Source organism: Corvus brachyrhynchos, unplaced genomic scaffold (genome assembly GCF_000691975.1).
Source record: "Corvus brachyrhynchos isolate BGI_N302 unplaced genomic scaffold, ASM69197v1 scaffold229, whole genome shotgun sequence".
Classification (NCBI taxonomy): domain Eukaryota; kingdom Metazoa; phylum Chordata; class Aves; order Passeriformes; family Corvidae; genus Corvus; species Corvus brachyrhynchos.
The window spans coordinates 8,016,907-8,029,635 of NW_008240042.1; the positions used below are offsets into that span (position 1 = coordinate 8,016,907).

The following is a 12,729-nucleotide window of genomic DNA, read 5'->3' on the forward strand; positions in this document are numbered from 1 at the left end:
ACCAAATTTTTCTTAACAACAAAAGTAAATTTTGATGATTTTCTATATCATTATTGGCTCTGTATTGACATTGAGATTTAAGGGAAATACGCAAATAGTTTCTTCAATATTTGTGTAGTCAAAGGTTTGGCTTCAATTGGTTATTGACAAGGCAATGCTACTGAAAAAGCCTTTAGTGCTTATTTTGTTTTTTTACCAATGACATTCTTAATTTTTGACAATTTAGTAATTTAGTCAATTTTCTTCTGTTAAATTTTACCAGTAGATAGATCTATGTAACAAGAAGCATTGCAGTCTGTGCTTGATAGAACTGAAGCAGAAAAAGAAGTGATTTTGAAAGTATTCCGGTTAGAATCAATTCCATCTCTTTCCATCTGGAAAGGCTAACATAGAAACTGGAACTACTCGATACTTTTAGAATTCAGAGGGGAAAATGAGTAAGTGAGCTCCATCTTTTAAAGATGCTTTCTACATTTTTTCTTTATTTTTTTTTAAATCCAGGATGGATGATATTAGCTGATGCTCTGTGGTTAGCATTAATTAACTCTGAAAATTAGCAATTAATTTCCTGTATCATTGTGGTTGAGTAGTTGCAAACTATTTAATGAAATTATGCTTTAAATACAGTATTTATTAGTGATTCAGAGAAACTGCAAGTGTCTAGTAAAGTAGAGCATTCCAAAAGAGTTAATGACCTAATATTTCAGTATTCAATTATTTATTTTATGCAAAAGTTGTGTTTGTCATTGTTGAAAGTATCTTGGTATAGTCAACATTTGAAATGTGAATGGATCAGATTTGACATAAATTTCATTACCATCTGTTGGGGAGACGAAAGGTCTGTTGCAATATTGATGAGTTCACTATTTTCCAGTAAAAACTGTTTCTTGTGAATACATGGTCAAATGCAGCTACAGGCCTAGCAAATCTATTCCCTATCTTTTAAGGGCCCTGTGTTTTGCTTGGAATAATCCAAGTGAAGAACAAAGGTTTGCATCTTTTGCACGTACATATCTGTGACATTTTGCTTGTTAAAATATTTTACCACAGTTAATGTGTTTTATTTTAACTGAATACAGGCAGAAGCTGCAGTGTAATATTTCAGGTACTTTGCACCAGTTTCTTGCCTTTCTCCTTTTCTCTGTATCTTTACATCACTCATCCTCTGCTCTTAATTATATTTCTAGAAACGTTAGTAGCACGGAAGGGGACCACTCTAACTTTTGTCACATATTATGTGGTTTATAACTTTGACAAATGCTTACCAAAATGCACTGTACTAAATACCAGAAAAAAAAAAAAGTTCATTTAAACATTCAGGCCATTCCAGTCTTTTATTTGTAAAAGAATTACTAGAATGAGGCTAAATCTCATATTTTTCAATGTGTGACATTCAGTATTCTCAAACTTGTCTGTTTCATGCAAGCATGACCCTTTCCTTGGAATCCTAGCACTGAGCCTGAGGTCCATGGAATCTCCTATGAAGCAGAGCCTAATGTTAAAAAATATACAATTTATTTAATTTACTAATTGTTTGTTTTAATTGTTTTTATATAAACTGCTTGAAGTTTGCATTGTTTTAGGCCACAATATCTGGAATTCTTTAAGGTCTTGACTTTTTTTTTATAGTATAAACTACAGAATAGCCTTTAAAAAACCCAACTTTTAATGCTTGGTAAAATCCTTATTTAAAGCATTAGGTCCATAATAACAGCTTAAAATTGGTCTAAAAATGGTCTAAATTTGTCTTTAAACTGCCCTTTTCGTCAATAAAGAAAGATAAAGAATTTGCCTAGGACTGTGAATTTCAAAAAGCCAAAAAGTCATGAGCAAAGACCTCATGAAACAAGACGTTAGGTACAGAGTTATTTTTCATAATGCAGTAATGGACAGCCTGCATTATTTCTTTTATTTCACTTTTAGTGAAATTGGCAAGTAACTCCCAAACAATGTAAACAGAAATACTCCGACACTTCCTAATGATTTTGGGATGTAAAGATAAATAATTTGAGAGGATTGCCAGCTGTGCAGTACTGTGTTGTTCTCTCTGAATGTGTTTTTCATAAACTATTACAGTGCCCTTAAATGTCTTCCATTTGTACCTTAGGGCATCTCATTAACAGCTCTGATTGGGGTGATGATACTGTAGCAGAGCTGAGTGGTTTTATCCTAGAAGACCTATGAATGACATGCCCCATAATATCACTGGAAGTGCCCTCAGGGACAATTTATACGCATGTTCCAGTGCATAGAAATAGGAGGTGAAATTCTTGAAGTTAGGAAAGTTAGTCTTCCCTTCTGTTGGCCACAGAAAGGGCCAACAGCAAGTGTGGTGCATCCCACGCCCTTGTGGAAGCTGCAGCCCAGTCGCTAAGTCACAGTGATCCCTGTGGAAATGTCCAACATGGCAGGTTCCTTCCTCTTTTTCTTTCTTTCATCAATACAAAATACTGCACAATATTTATAGTTCTCTTCTGTGCAGTGTCTCAAAATATTTCCTTGCTTGTGTGGTTGAGAGAGGAACAATATTGTGATTGGCTTTTTTTATGCTGTGCCCATGTCAGGTACCACAAAGGAAAAGCAGAAACTGAAGTTTTCTTTGTACATAGACACAGAAGGAAGTTGGGATAGTCAGGTTTAGCATGGTGGCAAGTCAGTGATTTAGTACTATGAAACAAGGAATTATGAGCCAGATCCATAGTGGTGCTAAGAATGTGTTTTAGTATAATCTTTATTTCCTTTTCTGTGAGACTCCAATTTACAGCAGTATTTAAATAGGGATGGGACAGGACTTCAAAAGGTTTTGAGTTCTACGTACACTTAAACTGTAATTATTTTTTTATAAAAGACATGCTTCTCTATTTCTTTGCAATGGACTCTTTTTTTTCTTTCACTGGGAAATTTGGTTGAAATAAATGCAACACTTATTTTCTCATTTGTCAGAAAATTACTCTGTTCTCTTATCTTTCTGTTAGTTTTATTATGCTTGTGCTTACTTCAATACGCTAATAATTAAAGTTTTAATTTAATGGTTCAGAGCCTGCTGTTTCCTCCAGTCCTTAATTTATCATTAGTAATATGACATACAGTAGCTGAAAGGTTGATATAAAATATGTGATGGCCTTTGTGTTTTTGTGGCAAGTGGGGGGAAGGGGTGGCTTTGGTAGCTTGGACCAAAGGTAATAGCTTGGCTCCTGCTGACACATGTCCTTGTGCAGCACAGTTTCCTCAGCCCTCATGCTGCCATTTCCACTTGCACACCGAGAGTTATGGAGCAAACTCTGCAGGAGTTTGCAGTGCTTGAGGCATCCACAGCATCTGGAAGGTAGTCAGAGCTCGGCCAAAGATGTGTGTCAACCTTGGAGATCCATTGGCAAATATTTGCTTTTCATTTAGTGCTGGTGGGTTTTTTTTAATCTTACTCCTTTCTCTTAACTCTTTTTTTTTTTTTTTTTTTTTTGACAATATCACATTTTACTTATCTTGAAAAATAATTCTACAGTAATCCAGTATTTTCTTCTATAGGTTACCTATAACACATGACAAATAGATTTGACTGATGTTGTTTGAAATTAGCTTTGCTGGACACATTTTCCTATTGCAATCAGAAATATGTGAGGCTTATTTTTCTTTTTTTTTCCTAACCCAACCTTTTTGTCATTCAGGCTAGTCACCAGAGTATGCTTACAGACACCAACTCAAGCCTTCGTAATGGCTTTTGAAAGCTTATTGTGATCAGTGAAGTAAATAAGGCAGTGAGTCATAACTAAATGGGATTCAGCTGTAGAGTAACAGAGGTTTGTAGGGCAGCAATATGTATGAAGGTCACATGCAGGATTTTATTCAAGCAAAGTTTTATGGTCAGAAATTACAACCTGATGGATACATCTGCTTTGGCCTTCGGGACTAGATGAGTGTAATAAGATTGTCCTTTCCCATTTCTCTGATCACCATAGAAATCTGTTTAAATCCACAGATTTCATGGCCTGCTAAACTTTCTTTCACTTTGTGTCACTTATTTCTTCAGATTTCTGAGCCTTCCTTGTGCTTTTTATTAACCAGTACATGTTCAGTTTGAGATTAAATCTTTACAGGGTTGAACTTCTTCACTGGCCCTCCATTTTATTTCCGATATGCTTTTTTATTTCCCAGTAAAATAGATTTTGATGCAAAAAGATATACTGAGGAGGAAAAAAAATCAAGCAGGATTTGAGCTATAAAAAGTCAAGGAAGAAAAGGAGGAGAAGCATTTCAATAATGATATAAAAGTCCTTTGTAAAATCAGAAACGGTTGGAAGTGTTTGCAATTGCAAAATTCTTGTATCATGAGCACTTCAGAAAATACGGTGGGAGATTGTTTGAATTACCTGTCCTCTGTGCTTTCTCATAATGTACCAGCAGTTGCAGCACTTGGCCCTGTTCTCAAAGTGCTGGGTGAGGAGCCTACTACTCTTACACAGCCTTTGTTCTCATTTTAGTCTTGCTAACCTCACAAAATCAATCAGATCTCCAATCTGCATAAATGTACCATGGGAGTCCAAGTGTTGACAGCTTAAGAAAAGAGATGTTGCTACACTGGTGATAACATCCTGACAGTTGGGAAGGCAGTGGTTGCATGGGAGAAGATCACAGAGAAGGGGGAGGAGTGAGCACTGATGGAACTAAAAAAGGGACATGTAATAGAGGCTTAGTTTAGGATGAGTAGGATGCACTTTTAACATATTTTCATCAACAATTTCAAAGCTTTTGTGACGTTTCTTTGCCCGGAAGTAATCTACTCAGAGCATACTGCAGGCTGTGAAAGGAGACCAGATTTATTCTCAGAAAGGCCTCAGAGTAGTACAGCAGATACAGTAATTGCAAGACTTCCATCACTTTCCAGCCTTTGGATTTTTGAGCCTCCAAGTTTTCTAGTTCCTAATTCTTTCTGTAACAATGTTTTCTTGATTGTAAGACAACTTCCATTATCTTTGTTTCCAGTTTGAAAGTAAAATCTGGCAGCTGTAAGCTGCACTAAACTTTCAGATACTTGAAAATTTAAAAAATTGTTTATATTCAGCTCTGAAAAAGTCCCCCAAATCCACATGAATTTAAATAGAAAAAAAGAAATTTAAAAAAAATCAGTCTACCAAGAATGGCTTTTTTTCAGGATAGCTTAAGCAATGTGAGAAATTAAGCTATAGATATTAAGGTGGTTGAACAGCCTTCTCTGCCATAGGCTTTCCAAACTGCTGAGCCAAAGAGGGGAGGAAAGGGGCTTACTCCAGTGCAAGCTAGGGCAAGATCCAGCCATCCTTTCTTTAGGTGCTGTTATCCACTTTGTCTCCCAGAGTACCTAAACCCCGCTGACTGTACACTTTATGAATGCCGTATGTCTTTGCTGCGGTTTAAGGAAAGAATACTAGTGTTTCTATGGAAACCACTTTTCTTCAGGTGACCAGGAGACCTGGTAACATCCCCCGTTACACTGCAATGCATTGCAGCATTCAAATGCAACGCTGTGACTGAAGGTGCTTATGTGGGGCCACACATCAAACCAAGGACTTTGGTGTTTCAGACTTTGCATTACCTACCACACTACTTTTCTGGGGTTCTTCTTCCCCCTCTCTGCTTTCTGATGACTTGAAAACAGCAGGACTGATTTTCCTAACGCTGATGCCATTTACCATTTTCAGTTGCCAAAGTTTGGCTCGACTTAATTTTTATGGCAGATTTTGACATTTTTATCAGAGCTTCCACTTTCAAATGACAGGCAGGAATTTTAATAGGCTTGCAAGAAGTTCCTTCCTAGGCTGTTGCTTGAAAAGCATGTGACTGTGAGACTTTGAACCTCTAACCCCTTTTATAAAGGTGGATCAAATAAATGAATAAATACACACTGGACAAATGTGATGCCTTTTGATGGTGAGGTGCAGAGTGAATTTTATCACATTACTAAAGGAAAAGCTGGACAGGCTGCTATTCTGCAAACCTAGATTGGATCATTTCTGGTTTCTCAATAGACATGTTTCCACTTGCAATTCACAAGTGCCCAATATGTGTTTTCATACATTAAGCACAGAGCTTCAGTCTGCTGTGTTAATGTACTCTGACACACTGCTAAGCGTTTACTTTTAAGAGAGCTATGCAGATTGTGATGTGATTAAATAATATCAGTGGTACGTTTAAACGTTTAAAGCCACTGCGCCTGGAGGGTTTTGGGGTATTTTAACAAACAAAAGCATAGAGACAAAGGAAATGAGAGATGGTTCATCTTCCTAGATGTCAATTATTTAACTAGCACCCTAAGCTATTAGTCCCCTAAAGTAATCTCCTTAAGTAAGTAATGGACACCCTTTCTGGATTTTCTTCTCAACCTTTTGTGAATAGTGTCCACTAAAATTACTAGAGCAGTCAATCATCACTGCCCATCCAGACATGTATATTCCCAGACAGGCCTCACAGCCTGCAAGCTTGCAGCAGGTTGTGGCAACTACCAAGCCATGAACTGCTGCATTCAGCTGTTTTCTGCTCTATTGAGTCCTCCTGAGTCCTCTCATAGTGTTAATTGGAGATTTTGCTTTTCTTTCTGCTGGCCAAATTCTATGAATTAAGTGAAAGTCACCAGGTCCTTGTTTCACCATACTGTTTAGGTACAAACATGGATCTGACTCCTTACAGATCCATATTTGCTGCATCTATCTATGTCAGTGCTTGTTTAAAAGTCAATAGAGTTAATTAATTTTAATAAATTAATTTCTTAATTTAATTCTCCCCTTTTAGCTTTCCTTGCACTTCTTCATTCTCTTCTCAAAAATATTTTGTTTCATTTGCAAGCTGGTTTTGTCATAATCTGTTAGTTCTTTGGCCACTGTAGTCATAGTAAGTACTGTGTTTGAGGCAACTGGGTATTCGTGTGCTTCAAATAATTTTATACGCACTCCTCTCTCTCTTTGTATAATCAAAGTGTACTTTATGGAGGACAGTAGTGTTTTAAAATCTAATTTTGGTAATGAGGAAATGAGCCATGACAACTCTGGAGGTGAAGCCTGAAGTGAATTATGAAGGTCATTCTCTTAGATGGAAAAATTAATTATATTTTAGCTCAGTTCCTTGTTACTTAGACCCTTTATATTGTACACTACAAAGTAATTTTGACTAAATACCAATTTATGAAAAATTATCTGAGCAAAAGAGTGCAGTTACAAGGACAGATTTTGAAACTAGGAAGAGTTTTATTAAAACGCTAATCATATCGGAAAACCATAACCTTTCATGCTATCTTTTTGAAAGGATGTCTGCTGTGGGATTTTGATGCTCATTCATTTTGACTGTGGGTGGGCCTTCATATTTTGAAATTTTTCATTGTGTAGTCTGGAGAATACCGAAGTGAGCCAAGCCACTCTGAAGGATGCAGCCACTAAGTGCAGCACTTGCAGCGGGCAGATGAAGCAGGTAGTGTTGACAGTAATTAAAAAACATTTACTCTGAGCCTGAAATAGACACTGGAGTCTTGCAGAGCCTTTCATGTTCTGTTGACACAGAAGTGGGAGCTTGGCCTTGGGATCTTTATGTAAGGGTATAAGGAATTAACACACGGGGCTTAACTTGATGTGGAAATTAAGCACGTGCTTAAAGGCTTTCCTGAGCAGGGATATACTTAAGCAATCCCAAATCAGTGACTTAATTTTCTTCGGCAGCTGGTATTCATTATTTTGTTTACTTTAAGGGCTCATTTTCTCCAGAAACTTGTAGATCTTTGCAGCACTTTCACATCCTGCACCTCTGGTTGTCCAAATGTGCCAGGTGGCTGTAGCTCCTCTGGTATTGCTGGAAGCAGAAAATATGGCTGCAGGTCATGGCTGTGCCTTGTGACATCTGGAAAAAAGTTTGAAATGACAATGAATCTTCCAGAGTGCCAGGCCACAAAACACAGCTAAATAAGTAAAAGCCTACAGAGGTTTGCCTTCTGACATTACATTTCACACTGAGAGGGTTATGATGTACAGGGCTTGGTCATCAGAGTACCAGAGAGCTGTACTCAGAAATTGCAGTTTTATGTTACAGGTAAACAGTTTATGTTCCTCCCATCCCTTTGTGATCTGGTGCAGGAAAGGAAGCCAGCAAGAAGCTACTTTCTTTTCAAAAATATTATGTGTCTTTAATAGCAAGCTGTGAACAGTGGCAAGCCGTGTGATAGCCAGCCCTTGCTAAGGGCACAGGAAGAGAGCATGAACTCCCTGTTCCAGGTGCAGCCAGATGTTGGAGCAGCTTGCTGTAATGTTGGATGCCAGGAGCTGAAAGTAAATGATCATTAGTTGTCAAATACAGAAAAAACAGCTGCCCTAAGAGAACTTTTGCACTTCTGAAATGCCATTTCAGTGAAAAGGGATACCAAAAACTTTGTTTCCTGAACAGAGAAGATGAGTGTTTTGAGAAAATGAAATCCATTCAGACTTACCAGGAGTTTAGAAAAAGAAAAAAAAATGTTGCCTAGGTTGCAACAGTTGACATTCTCTCTAATGGGTGCAGTCTGAAGAGTGAGGTGATGCAAAATAGCGACTTGCCATGACATTTGTGAAGAGGCTCATTGGTTCTACTTAAAACACGAAATTTGAGTTTTTTCCTGAGGTCTTTGCTAATCCTAGTTCTCTGATACTAGAAAGGAAAAGGGAGTAAACTGGTATAGATGAAGCAATGTTGCAACTTTCATTTGGATATCATGCCTTTCAATGTATTTTTCGTTCTTAATTTGGCACTGGTGGATCGAACGCTGAGCCAAAATCATATTCTTCTGTGTGCTTGGCTCGTTGAGTTCCACGCATTGTGGAGTAGAAACTGGTTCCTGTGGTGAGAGCAGGAGACAGTCTAGAGATACCTGTGCAGTACAGGAGCAAGTGGCACCTAGCTCAGCTGGGTTAGCCAAACACAGTGACCTTGATTTAGAATAAAAATAACAGTGTAAAACAAACCTCTGAAAGCACTAACTTAAGAAAATGTTCTGAAGTTCTGTTCTTTGTTGTCTCAGTTTACATGGCATTAAAAGATGTATTGCTCTACCTTATTTTTATATTAAAAAAACCTCCAAACAAACACAAATCAATAAAAGAATTATACAGAAAAACACGTTCCTGTATTCAAGACTTTTCTTTGTACTCTGTTAGTAACAACTGCTTCTTTCTTAATAAAAAAATTATGTCTTTCAACAGCAGATAACAGCATTATATTGAGAGTTACTAGGAATTCTGTAGTTGGGATGTTTTTTCATTGAATTTCATTTTTTGGAGGATTAACATTTTAAAATAAGGTCAGCATCCAGGGAAGCTTCATGAGCAGTTATTGAGTGGCTCTATGAGTCCCACTCAAGTCATAATTTTTTAAGCATAAAACATATATCTTTTTCAGTGTTTCTCAATCTGCCATAGAGAATTGAGCACAACTAGTTTCAAAACTCCAAGATGTACTTATTAAATATATTTGGGCATGCCAAGATCACAACTCAAGATTTTCTGAGTTCAAGTTTTGTGTCAAGTCCTCAAACTAGGTTGATACACGTAACACGTTTTCCAGTTCACATATGTTTCTCCTCCCTGTGTAATTTTTTTTTTTTTTTTTTTGCTGTTCAGACATTCATTTCATGTGCAGTCTAACTTGATGAGAAAGTTAGAAATTTCTGTGTATCAGCAGATGTTCCTTGCGCAAGCTCCAGGGGCTACAGGTAGTGAATATAGTGGATCACCTCCTACTCCTAGCCAGAACAGACTCCGGAGGAGCACAGATGGTATCTGGAGCCTCCTTTGGCAACTGCTGATGCTCAGGCTCTGCCATGAACTGTGCCTCAAAGAAGAGTTTTGGACTTTACGTAGTACAACATCAGTTGCTGCTACAATTAGGATGATTTTGGAAGACATGATTCTTTGGTCTAACTGATCAACAAGTTCACATTCTGTGATATTTGTGAGGAAAGTACCTTGAAAAACAACCATTTCAAAGTGGAAATGGGCAGCTGAAATCAGCAGCTTCCAAAAGCACGAGAAAGGTATAGTCCTTTCTGTGCTTGTTGTTAATATTAAGGACATTCTTAAAACTAGTTACTGCATCAGTTTTTAAACTTCAAATTATTTTCTGGAGCTTCTACCAAAATAATAAGAGCAAAGTTTTGTTATTTTACAGTATTAGTTTGTTACTTTAAAAATTGTCACCTTGTAAGAGTTGGTCCCATGTATCTTCTGTCAGGGAGTTTTAAATTCCATATTTTTCTTTTATCTTTTTTTTTTTAAATTACTTGGCATTTTGAAATCTTTTTTCCTGGGTGTTTGTGCTCTGTGCCTTTGGCTTGTTCAGTTTGTGCCTTTATAGACTGTAATTTGGTACTGCAAAAGGTGTTCTTGAGGAAAAAATTGACATGATCAAACATGGTGCAAAGTTGCACTTACCTCCTGCATTAATGGAAAGGGAATTTAAGGAGAAAGGCTCAACTTCTCTTCCTATCACCAGCAGTAATAGTGACTTGAAAGTTTGTTCCCTTTTATTCTTCATATCTATTAATGTTTAATGCAGGGACCAATTCATGTAGAACACTCCTCATTGTCTATTCATTGGCTTCAGGAGTTGGACTTGGTGATCCTTGTGGATCCCTTCCAACTTGGAGTGTTCTATGACTCTTTATCTGAACTGGAGAAGTAATTTATTTTGCAACATGAAAAAAAAAAAGTGATATCAAAAGTGTCTGTGGATGAATGATTTCCTTTGATAATGAAAAGCAGAATTTTGAGTAGTTTTCCTTCATGGGAATTCTTGTATTGCTAAACTGTAGTATCTTCCTCCACAGCTTCTAGAGAACTGCTTGAGCTTTTCTTTAAGGGATGACCTCCTCCATTCTTCTCCTCTTGCTTAGTTTATTCTTGTTGATTATTTCTGGATGGTCATTTTTAGACCTGGTAGTGCTTGCTGTATCTGGCCATTTTTGATGACATGATTATGTAAGAATCAAGAACAAAAGTACTTGTCTTTATCTGGCTTTATGAAAACCAAAAATTCTTCATTCTAAATTACCTCTGAAAATCAGTATGGCTACTAATGCTTGGAAGCATCTGGCTCAGCAAATCTTTCTGATAAGTTGAGTGTGATCAGTTGTGTGCAAGTTGAAAAACATTATGCGTGAAAAAATCTGTGGGCTCAACAATGTGTCTGCTACAGTGATTTTATTCAATGTCAAGGCCAAAAATAGAAACAAAATAGCATTAATGTAGATACTGTGTTGCTGTAGTATTTTCTGTGTGTTGCAAAATTTCCTCACTGCTGAGATCTTGGTGGGTGTCACTTCTCAGTAGAATTAATTTCAAACTTAAACTCAGATTCTTCCCAATGCAAAAGGGTGTTCAGTTTTAGTAAAGGTAGCTGAAATACACAAAATGTAAGAAAGGTCTGTCAAAGAGCAACAGAAGCAATGTAGGAAGTGAGACAAACCGATATATTTTTTTCAGAGAAGACTTCTTTCTCACAAATTGACAAGTTGAAGCATGCTGCTGATGTGTAGGAAAATAGTGAGGGATGGTAAAAAATGAAGAATGTGGAAGCAACATTTAAAGATTTGTTCATGCCTTTCCAAATGTTGTTGATAAGTGTGTTAGAATGCAGTGGTGTTAAGACTAGAGATTTCGATAAACTGTCCAAAGGACAAATGCAAAAAGTTCGTGGTGGCTTTTTTACTGCTTTTTCTAGAAGATGAAGAAGCCAATTAAACAAAAATGTAGGTATTTACTGGCCATATCACAATAAAAATGGCTTGAAGATCTCCTTCTCAGATTTTGAATGGTACTGGTGATATGGAGCCACTTGGGAGGCGGTACAGGTTTTGTTGCAAGACTCACATTACTTGCATAAGAGGACTTGAACGTTTTTAAGGAACAAACATCCCAGTGTGAAGTAAAAGATCTTTTAATGCAATTTTTGATGAGATGTCTGCATCTCAGGAGAGCTCTTTTTTCTCAGCCGCAGATTTACAGAGTGAATGCAAGTTCTCTTATCTAGGAAATTATTACTTCAGTTTTTTAAATTGCTCTGTTTCTTGAGGTGAATTAGGATGGCTATTTTGGTTTCAAACAATAAGTGTAAGTCTTTATAAACGTACTACTGTTCAGACTTCACAGACTTGGAGTACTTTAGAAGTTTTGGGGTGACTGTGTGTGGGTACTGGAGGGGCTTAGCTGCCTTTTCGATTACATCAAAAGAGTTTAGTTCTAAATAGTTATCTCCTGGAGAGAGCTGTGTTCTATAAAGGATACAGAAAAGCTGGAGAAGGAAACAGCAGAGATTTTTTCTGTATGCAAGAACCTTTCTTTTTGGAGTCTGGAGAAAAAAGGATTGTAGACTCTGAGGGCCTCAGTTGTGACACACAGAACTTATGCAAAATTAACCACATTTATATTAACTGTAAATGTTTATCAAGTAAGAGTAAATTATATCATCCCAAGGTATAAAAATGTATTTATCTGGCTCTTTTGTAACAGGAAATGAAAAAAACCTTTAGAGAAACATGAAATGCACCTGCTTGTCATGACTTGAAATATTTTTCGTCTAATGTGCCTGACTAATTCAGGGTCTTTTTTTCCTCCTCTCTCTCAATTTCTATTGAGGACTCACAAATTCTATTAAAAGAGTTGAAAAGCTAGCTCCCATGGGGTTGGGTTATACTCCTTTAATTGGTGTACGGGTCACAGAAAGAGATATGAAGGGTTTAAGCCTAAG

At 37.0% G+C, this 12,729-nt stretch overlaps 1 protein-coding gene across 4 annotated transcripts in view; it reads left to right on the top strand.

The window, feature by feature from the left end:
- Positions 1 to 12,729, top strand: part of GRID2 (glutamate ionotropic receptor delta type subunit 2) — a 698,771-nt gene that overhangs the window by 147,803 nt on the left and 538,239 nt on the right. The window lies entirely within an intron of this gene.